This window comes from Myotis nattereri (genome assembly GCF_964212035.1).
Source record: "Myotis nattereri genome assembly, chromosome: 16".
NCBI classification, from domain to species: domain Eukaryota; kingdom Metazoa; phylum Chordata; class Mammalia; order Chiroptera; family Vespertilionidae; genus Myotis; species Myotis nattereri.
The window spans coordinates 24,121,172-24,130,840 of NC_138091.1; positions in this window are offsets into that span (position 1 = coordinate 24,121,172).

The following is a 9,669-nucleotide window of genomic DNA, read 5'->3' on the forward strand; positions in this document are numbered from 1 at the left end:
AAGGAAGGAAGGAAGGAAGGAAGGAAGGAAGGAAGGAAGGAAGGAAGAAAGAAAGGAAGAAAGAAAAGAAGGAAGAAATGCTGAAGAAAATTAGGAGGAGTTTGTATGTGGTTTGAAGAGGAAATTGGTAATTTATCTTTGGAACTTGTTACTTTTGGAGTACTGATTAGATTCTTGTCATTTCTAGTGGTGACTGGGCAGAACGTATAAGCCCCCTTCATAATGTTAACACCTTATTTATATTTTATTATATGATTTGATCTTATGATATTTCTGAATTTTCAGAATAGAACATTCCTAATCATGCCTGAGTTGGACTTTGGAATAAGAGAAAACTCTACTAAAATCCATAACGCTGCATCTGTTTCTGAATTATGGAAATAAATGGTTTTCTATGTCACCAGTCTTAGACGAGTGGCTATTTCTTTTTGTAACGGACATGAGATGAAGAAAGAATAATTTGTCCATTGTTGAACAAACAGTCTTTACTGGCAGCACACAAGCTGAGGAGGATGCAATGATACTACACATACATTGAGCATCTACCGTGTGGCAGGCACTGTGCTGGGTTCTGGGAATAACTCAGAGAAAAAAAACAGTCAAGACTTGGAGCTTACAGACTAATAAGGTAGATGAGAAAATTTAACCTACAAAGAACTGCAAATGGTGGCAAGTTCTATGAAAGAAACAAATACAGGGAATAAGTGGGGGAAGATACTTTGTCCAGATAGGGAAATCTTCCTTGAGTAGGTGACATTTACTTAAGCTGATTTCTAAAGAATGAGGAGTCAGTCACAACAAAATTAGGGCGGGGGGGGGGGGCGGGGGGGGGGGCGGCTGGCCATTGATGAACCACCAAATTGTTTTATGTGGTATTTGGCCCTGAAAAGTTAAGGCAGGCTGAACTGCTCATATTGGAATATTTAGAAGTGGCACAGTGAGGAGGGGAGGTGTTGGGTGTGGTCTGCCTCATGGGAGTATTTTATCACTGGCATTGGTTGTTGTGTTTTTTTAAAACATATTTTTATTAATTTCAGAGAGGAAGGGAGAGGGAGAGAGAGATAGAAGCATCAATAATGAGAAAGAATCATTGATCAGCTGCCTCCTGCACGCCTCCTACAGGGGATAGAGCCTGCAACCCGGACATGTGCCCTTGACCAGAATTGAACCTGGGACCCTTCAGTCTGAAGGCCGATGCTTTATCCACTGAGCCAAACCAGCTAGGGCTATTACTGGCATTGTTTAAAATTGCCAACACATGGTCATAATAACAGGCAGAGTGACATTTAGTCAATTTTACTATTATTTTAAACTTCTTTATAGACAAAGCCCCATCATGGACTAAATAGTGCCCCCTCAGAAGATGTTCACATCTTAATCCCTGAAACCTGAGTATTACCTCACATGGTAAAAGAGTAAACATTACCTTATGTGAAAAGATGTGATTAAGGATTTTGAGCGTGTGTATCAGATTATCTTTAAGCAAGCTGAATGCAGATATTAGACTGAGAAATTAAATTACCCAGTTCTTAAGGTAAGTACGTATATATTTTAATAGAGTTATTAGTGTAGAATTTGATGCTATGTTGGGAAAAATGTTTTTTACATTCAAGTTTGCTGACACCCAAGTAAATTCACCCAGGTTAAGTTACCTGCCTGGCCCATATGGGCATTTTATAGAGCCATTCTTATTGTACAAGGAAGCCTCCTGGCAGTTCAGGTAAGCCCTTTAAGATGAGACTACAGCCCTGAACCTGGTCACAAATGTAGGTTCAGTCACTGACCAGCACTAGGCACACCGAATTTTACTTACCAAAATCACAAGTTTGGCAAGTGACAAAATGCAAGTGTTTGAAAATATTCAATCTATCTATCTATATATATATAAAACCCTAAGAGATAGTTACAACCGAACGACTGTAACGACTGGTTGACCAGTTGTTATGATGTGCACTGACCACCAGGGGGCAGACGCTCAATGCAGGAGGTGCCCCCTGGTGGTCAGTGCGCTCCCACAGGGGGAGCGCCGCTTAGCCAGAAGCCGGGCTCATGATTGGTGAGCGCAGCTGCAGTGGTGGGAGCCTCTCCCAATTCTGCAGCAGTGCTACCGAGCAGCGAGCATGGCACCCAGCCCAGCTCTGGCTCCTCCCTGGCCGCCTGCTGCTTGGTGCACTGCTACATCCCTCAGGGGATGTCCAACTGCCAGTTTAGGCCTGATCCCCGAGGGGTCCTGGATTGCAAGAGGGCACAGGCCAGGCTGAGGGACTCCCTCCTTCTCCCCCGCCCTCCTCCTCGCACCGGGCCTCTAGTAGTTTAATAAAATACATATTAAGAATTTATGTGTACTTTCTCTCCTTATAGAGAAGTCATACATAATGCAAGATTATATTCAGACTATAGTTAGGTGATGACATCAGAGCAAGCAGAATAAGTTTGATGAATGCTTTTATACTAGGCAGCCTCTGAGATAAGCTTTAATGATTCCTTCCGTGAGTGTATAGTATTCATACCCTCCTGTGATCCCCTCCCAATTGTGTGTAGGTTGGACTCACTTACGTAGCAGAAGTGATGGGGAGTTGCTTCTGAGATTATGTTACAAAAGGACTGTGTCTTCATCTTGAGTGCTCCCTCTTGTTCACTCTGAGGGAAGATAATTGCTATGTTGTGGACTGTCCTATGGAGAGGCCGCTCTTCAACAGCCAGTGAGGAACTGAGGCCCTCAGTCCAACACCTCTCAAGGAACTGAATCCTACCAACAACCACATGCGTGAGCTTGAAAACAGATGCCCCAGCAATCTCATGAGACACCTTGAACCAGGGGCACCCAGCTAAGCAGCACCAGGATTTCTGACCCTCAGACACTGTGATACAATAAATGTTTGTTGTTGTACATCTGAAACTAATATAAAATAATACTGAATGTCAATTGTAATTGAAAAAGAAGTTTATTGTTTTAAGGCCCTGAGTTTTGGGGGTAAATTGCTACACAGCAATCAATAATACAATACCAATCACATAACTTTTGAAATACTGTACTAATTTAAAAACAATAAATGAGAATAAGAAGAGAAATAAAATTAATATGTTGCAGTTTTCATGGTTACACTATTTTCTTATCACTTCTTAAACATTCTAATCACACGGACTAGATTCTCTTTCGTTCATTTTATCCCGCTTATGTTGAATCTTACTGGTTTGATTCTCAGGGAGTGACCTTTTATCCAACTTCTGGATGCATCTAACTATGGACTCCAATATACCTGCATATACATACTGACAACTAAATATTTATTGATTCATTCATACACAAATTCATTTTGTCAACTGAATGGCATGTTAATTTCCTTGGTCTTTTTTGGCATTAATGTTTACAGGATAATTGGATGTTGAATTTATTCATTGTTTTAAAAAATTATCTTTATTGTTGAAAGAAATACAGATGTACCCTTCCCCCTCCCCCATTGGCCCCTTCCAGCCCTCCCCCTCCTCCCGCCAGAATTGTTTCATTTTGAAAAAATACTTTTTTTACAAAAGGAATAAATTATTCAATGTACAACACTTAGAGAAAATAGAGAAGCCAAAAAAACCCCACTAAAAGTCAAATTTGAACTTGCTACTCAGAAAGAACTGCTATTTGAGACTGAATACACTATTGTTTTTATTTATTTATTTATTTATTTATTTACTTATTATTGTTTTTATTTTACTTACTTATTTTTATTGATTTTTGAGAGAGAGGAAGGAAAAGGGAGAAAAACATCGATGTGAGAGAGAAACATCAGTCAAGTACCTACTGGGGATCAAACCCACAATCTGGGTATGTGCCCGGACCGGGAATAGAACCCAAGACCCTTCAGTGTACAGAGCGAGGCTCCAACCAACTTTGCCACACCAGCCAGGGCTGTTTTTATTTTTTAAACATTACAAATAAGACTTTTTACTTGTCACCATTAAAAGTCTGAATTTTAAACAGATTCATGAACTGGTAGCTCATATTCATCAGCTCATTCAAATTTAGCACCTATCTCATCCCCAATAGCTTTTCCAGAACTACTACCTTCACCATTAAGCTGAGTGTTCCCAATTCATACTTAGGCTTTCTCAGCATATTTTTCCTAATGAAGACATCATGGAACAGATAAATAGATTGATAAGTCTTTTCTATGAGTCTTCTAATGCTTTCTAGAATCACTTTATTTATTTGCAATCAATTTAATGTCCACTTTTTTCAAGTCATTTGTCTGGTCATGGTTTCCATTTTCTTCAGGATTGGTGGACCTATTGGTGCTTAAGAGCGCTTCCGAATCTGATTATTGTGGGTTTTTTTTTTTTAGTAAAACCAACACAGAATAAACAAAGCAAATAACCATCAATAGTCTTGACAACAACATGAGCTTCAGTCCTGGTCTGCCATTTTCTGACCGTGGAGCACATTTTGTCTCCATGCTGTGAAAATTAATCAGGCAGTTTTTGCCCTGAGCATTCTCGGTATTTAACTTGAATTTTTTAAATGCAACTTCATTCTGCAGATCAACAAGACTCACTTCCAAAACACGACCCTTGAGGTCATCACATGCAATTTTGATTCCTTGAGTTCTAGTGACTAGTGTGTTTTCCCAATATTTTTATATTTACCATAGTTGGTGTTTTCACATCATATCAATCTTTTATAACTGGATTAACCACTTTTCTTCTTGGCAACCTTTTCACCATCTTTCATAAGGTGCTTGTTCTTGCCAACAGCCACGGTGCTGCTCAGAGAGCCAAAAGGCTATTTGCCTATCCTTTTCAAAATTGGGAAAAAACTCTATTCTTGGCTAACTTGATAACTAACTTCTCTAAAACTCGGTTTCCTTAATGAAATTTTATATCAGGAAGTTTAGTTTTGTATATATAATATTTAAAAATTTAGTATCACTAATATTTACAGTATTTAAAAAATTGATTGCCCTAACTGGTTTGGCTCAGTGGATAGAGTGTTGGCCTGCAGACTGAAGGGTCCCAGGTTCAATTCTGGTCAAGGGCATGTACCTTGGTTGCGGGCACATCCCTTGTAGGGTGTGTGCAGAAGGCAGCTGATCGATGTTTCTAACTTTCTATCCCTCTCCCTTCCTCTCTGTAAAAAATTCAATAAAATACATTAAAAAAATTCAGAGAGAGAGAGAGAGAGAGAGAGAGAGAGAGAGAGAGAGAGAGAATTCAATTTGTTGTTCCATTTATTTATGCATGCATTGGTTGATTCTTGTATGTACCCTGACCAGGGATGGAACCAGAAACCTTGGGACAGCATTCTAACCAACTGAGCTACCCGGCCAGGGCAGTATCACTAATATTTAATATTTAGTACCACTTACTGATGTTATAAACACTATCCTCTACAACTTTATTTGGATTATCTTATTTAAATTTCACCACATCTTGTGTGTTAGGCACTAATATTACTTCCATTTTTCAAAGGAGTAAAGCAGGGCTTAGAGAGGTTAAATAATGTGCCCAAACAAGGTTACAAAGCTAAGCAGTTTCAGTACAGATTCTGTCTGGTGACAAAACTTAACCACTCGGCTATAGTTTCTCCCTCAATCCCCTCCCCCCCCCCCCCCCCCCCGCCATAATACTTTTCTTAAAAGCAAATTGTCACTTTTGAAAACTTTTATATTTAGAAAAGTCATCATACTCCAGTTATTAGAAGACTAACCTAATTTACCCATACCTCTATTCAATTCCTTTGAACGTTTTTTTTGAAGTTAGTGTCTCTAGGCAAAAATATTAACATCTGAAGGAAATATACATGGATAAAATTCTTTCCCTGCTGAAATGAAACAGTGGATGTTACCAGTGATTTGCCTCATTTTGAAACTGGAATTGTCATCAGAAAGCTGATTTCTATCTATAGAAAGCTACATAATACTGTTTCTGATGATAATTTCTATAAAGTTATACTCATTGCAGTTGAAAACTAGATTTTTCTCAGCTAAATTTCTTGCTATTGTATAGTTTTATTATAATGAAATAAAGGAGTAGTCTGGGAATGAAGAGGAGCGATATGATCATGGAATGTTAGAGTAGGAAGAGATTTGGAGGTCATCTTGCCCACTCCCCGCATGTTAAAGAGAAAACTGACGTCCAAATAGTTAAATATTTCTGTCTCTTCTAACATGTCATGGTTCACAAATGTAAGATTAAAGGTGTGTGAAAAGCGTTTTTCATTTGATAATTAAGACAAATATATTTAACTAAGTTCTAAAACTGTACCAATAAGAGAAATGGAGTTTTAAAAAATTCAAGTAACCAAAAGCATAATATGTGGTCCATAAAAAATGCCTAATAAATATTTGTGAATGAAAAAATGAATAAAAATATTTTATTGCTTTTAGGCTTCAAGTTGCCTCATAGTCCTTGAATTCATATTTTAAAAGCAATCATAATATATACATATAATTTACTTTGCTTTTGGCACATGAGTTATAGTGTCAACATTTTTCCATGTTGTTATAAAATATGACTATAATCTTTTAAAGTGCCTATTGAAGTTATAACATTTCTGAGTCAGATCACACATGACTGTTAACCGGGGTAAATCGAGGTTTGGGGGACTCTTACTGAGGAAAAAAATTACAAAAATGTTACTTGAAAACATTTTAGGAATATATCCTAAGAAATTGGAAATACCAATCAGAAAGAATATATGCACCCCTATGTTCATAGCAGCACAATTTACAATAGCTAAGATTTGGAAACTGCCCAAGTGCCCATCAGCAGATGAGTGGATAAAACAACTGTGGTGCATTTACACAACGGAATACTACGCAGTTATTTTTTTTTAAAAAAAAGAACTCTTACATTTGCAACAGCATGGATGGACCTGGAGAGTATTATGCTAAGCAAAATAAGCCAGTCAGGGAAAGATTAAGTAGCACATAATCTCACTCACATGTGGAATCTGATGAACAAAATAGATCCAGAGACATGGAAGCATGAAACAAACTGTCCAACCTCAGAGGGAAGGTGGGGGAGGGTGGATGGGTAGCAAGAGACCAACCAAAGAACTTGCATACATATATGCATAACCCATGGGCATAGACAATAGGGTGGTGAAGGCCTGGAGTGGGGGACGAGGTAGAAGAGGTCAACGGAGGAAAAAGGGAGACATATGTAATACTTTCAACAATAAAGATTAAAAAAAAAAGAAATGGAAAAATTTTTTACACAATAATGAAAAAATATCTAGGTCTTTCAAAAGGCCATTTCTAGAGCCCCTCCAGGTTCTTGGAGGGTCCTGTGCATTTAGGAGCCCTGAATCTTCAATAGCTTCACAGTACATCTGCCTCTGTTAATAACCAGATACTATCTTCATGGTGGTTATGATATAGCTTGAATGTTTTTTAGAGGTCTACTAAAATTTTAGAAAAGTACATCACACTTCAATAGTGTTAGAAATTCTTTCTATCCAACCGACCTGGAATCTTTTTCAGGCCCCATATAAACTTGGTGGCTTTTAAATTATAAGCCACCTAACTTCTTCAGGCCTCAAATTATTCATCTGTTGAATGGGCTTAATATCCATCTCAAAGAATTATAAATGAAGACAAAGATAAAACACTTGCTGTAATTCTGGACAAAGAGGAAATAAATGCTCAGTAAGTATTCACTATTATGATTACAGCAATAGTTAAAACATTAACCTACCATATATGGGAACCTCCTAACTCCCCATTATAACTTCCCACATTGACTGTAGGTGTAAAATGATTTTCAAAGCATTGTGCAGATTCAATTTTTTATTTTAATTTTTTAAAAATAATGTTATTCTGCCCCTAGCTGGTTTGGCTCAGTGCATAGAGCGTCGACCTGGAGACTCAAGGGTCCCAGGTTCAATTCCAGTCAAGGGCATATATCTTGGTTGCGGGCACATCCCCAGTAGGGAGTGTGCAGGAGGCAGCTGATCGATGTTTCTCTCTCATCGATGTTTCTAACTCTCTATTCCTCTCCCTTTCTCTCTGTAAAAAAAATCAATAAAATATATTTTAAAAAATGTTATTCTGAAAGATAATACTTACCTAGAACAGAACATTTGGCAAATAGAAAGAAGAAAAAAGCACCCATAATTTCACCAGGCTCATGTTATATTTCCATGTTGCATTTTTTCCTTTATGCAGATTTAATTTTATCAAAATATGCTTAAAGTAAGTAGACCCAATTATTCTCTTCTCACAGAGGCTTGATATTATGGCATTATTATTTTTAAATACATGGCAAATCTCAAAAATGTTTTATATAAAACTATTTTAGAAAAATCAGATGAAACAGTACACATTCTACTGTTGTATTTTCATATTTATTAAAAATTCTTATTTTTACAAGCTTATGATCCTAGTGTACATAGAATTTAGTACCATTTTTTCTTACATTGTATCAAAAGCTTTTTTTTATATATATATTTTATTGATTTTTTACAGAGAGGAAGGGAGAGAGATAGAGAGTTAGAAACATTGATGAGAGAGAAACATCGATCAGCCTCCTCCTGCACATCTCCTACTGGGGATGTGCCCGCAACCCAGGTACATGCCCTTGACCGGAATCGAACCTGGGACCTTTCAGTCCGCAGGCTGACGCTCTATCTACTGAGCCAAACCGGTTTTGGCTATATCAAAAGCTTTTCTCCATACTACTCCATTACTACTAACTAGAGCATTTGAGAACAAGGCTGAGTTTCCTAAACTTTATACAACTGCATGTGAAGAAGAACCTAAGGCAAGCTAAGGTGTGATAAGTCAGAAACTCGGAATGAGTGCTCTTGGTTTGCCTGAAATTATAATATAGAAAATGTAAAAAGAGAAATTAGAACTCAGGAATTCTTGCCTTCCAACTAAATGTATAAATCAGCAAAAGAATATAAAGCATTATCAATGCTATATACACTTTTATTTCTCCTTTAGTAGATGGAAAGTGGTGGCATACTATTCAATGGCAAAGACTTATTTGTGACAATATATTGGGACTTTATTGGGGCTTTAGCTCTCAAAACTGGGTAAACATACTCCTGCTACAAAGGGGTCTTTCTTTAAAAATTAGCAAAGCAATGTGAAACCTCAACATATTGAACAGGTCACAGTCTGGTCATGGTTATCTGGATTCGGTGACATTTGCTTTTGGAAATAGGCTTTTACCTTTTAATTATACTATTGTGTTGACCTTCATTGATTTTAGTCCACAAACTCTTCCTTTAAGCGTCTTTGTTCCTTTAATGATGTCCTGCTGTAAGAATTCAAGCCACATTAAAAAAATTATAAAGTATACATTGAGGAAACAATTCATGTGTCCATTCTGAATGAATGTATACACAAAATGTAGCATATACATGCAATGGAATATTATTCAGCCTTGCAAAGGAAGGAAATTCTGATACAACATGGATGAACCTTGAAGATATTATGCTAAGTGAAATAAGTCAGACACAAAAGGACAAATATTGCATGATTCTGCATGTATGAGGTATCAGAGAGACAGAAAAAAGAATAGAAGATACCAGGGTATTGGAGGTAGGAGGGAAAGGGAGTTATTGTTTAATGGGCACAGAATTTCAACGTGAATGATGAGATACTTCTGGGGATGGACAGTGGTGATAGTTGCACAACAATGTGAATGTACATTCTGCTATTGAACTAAAAA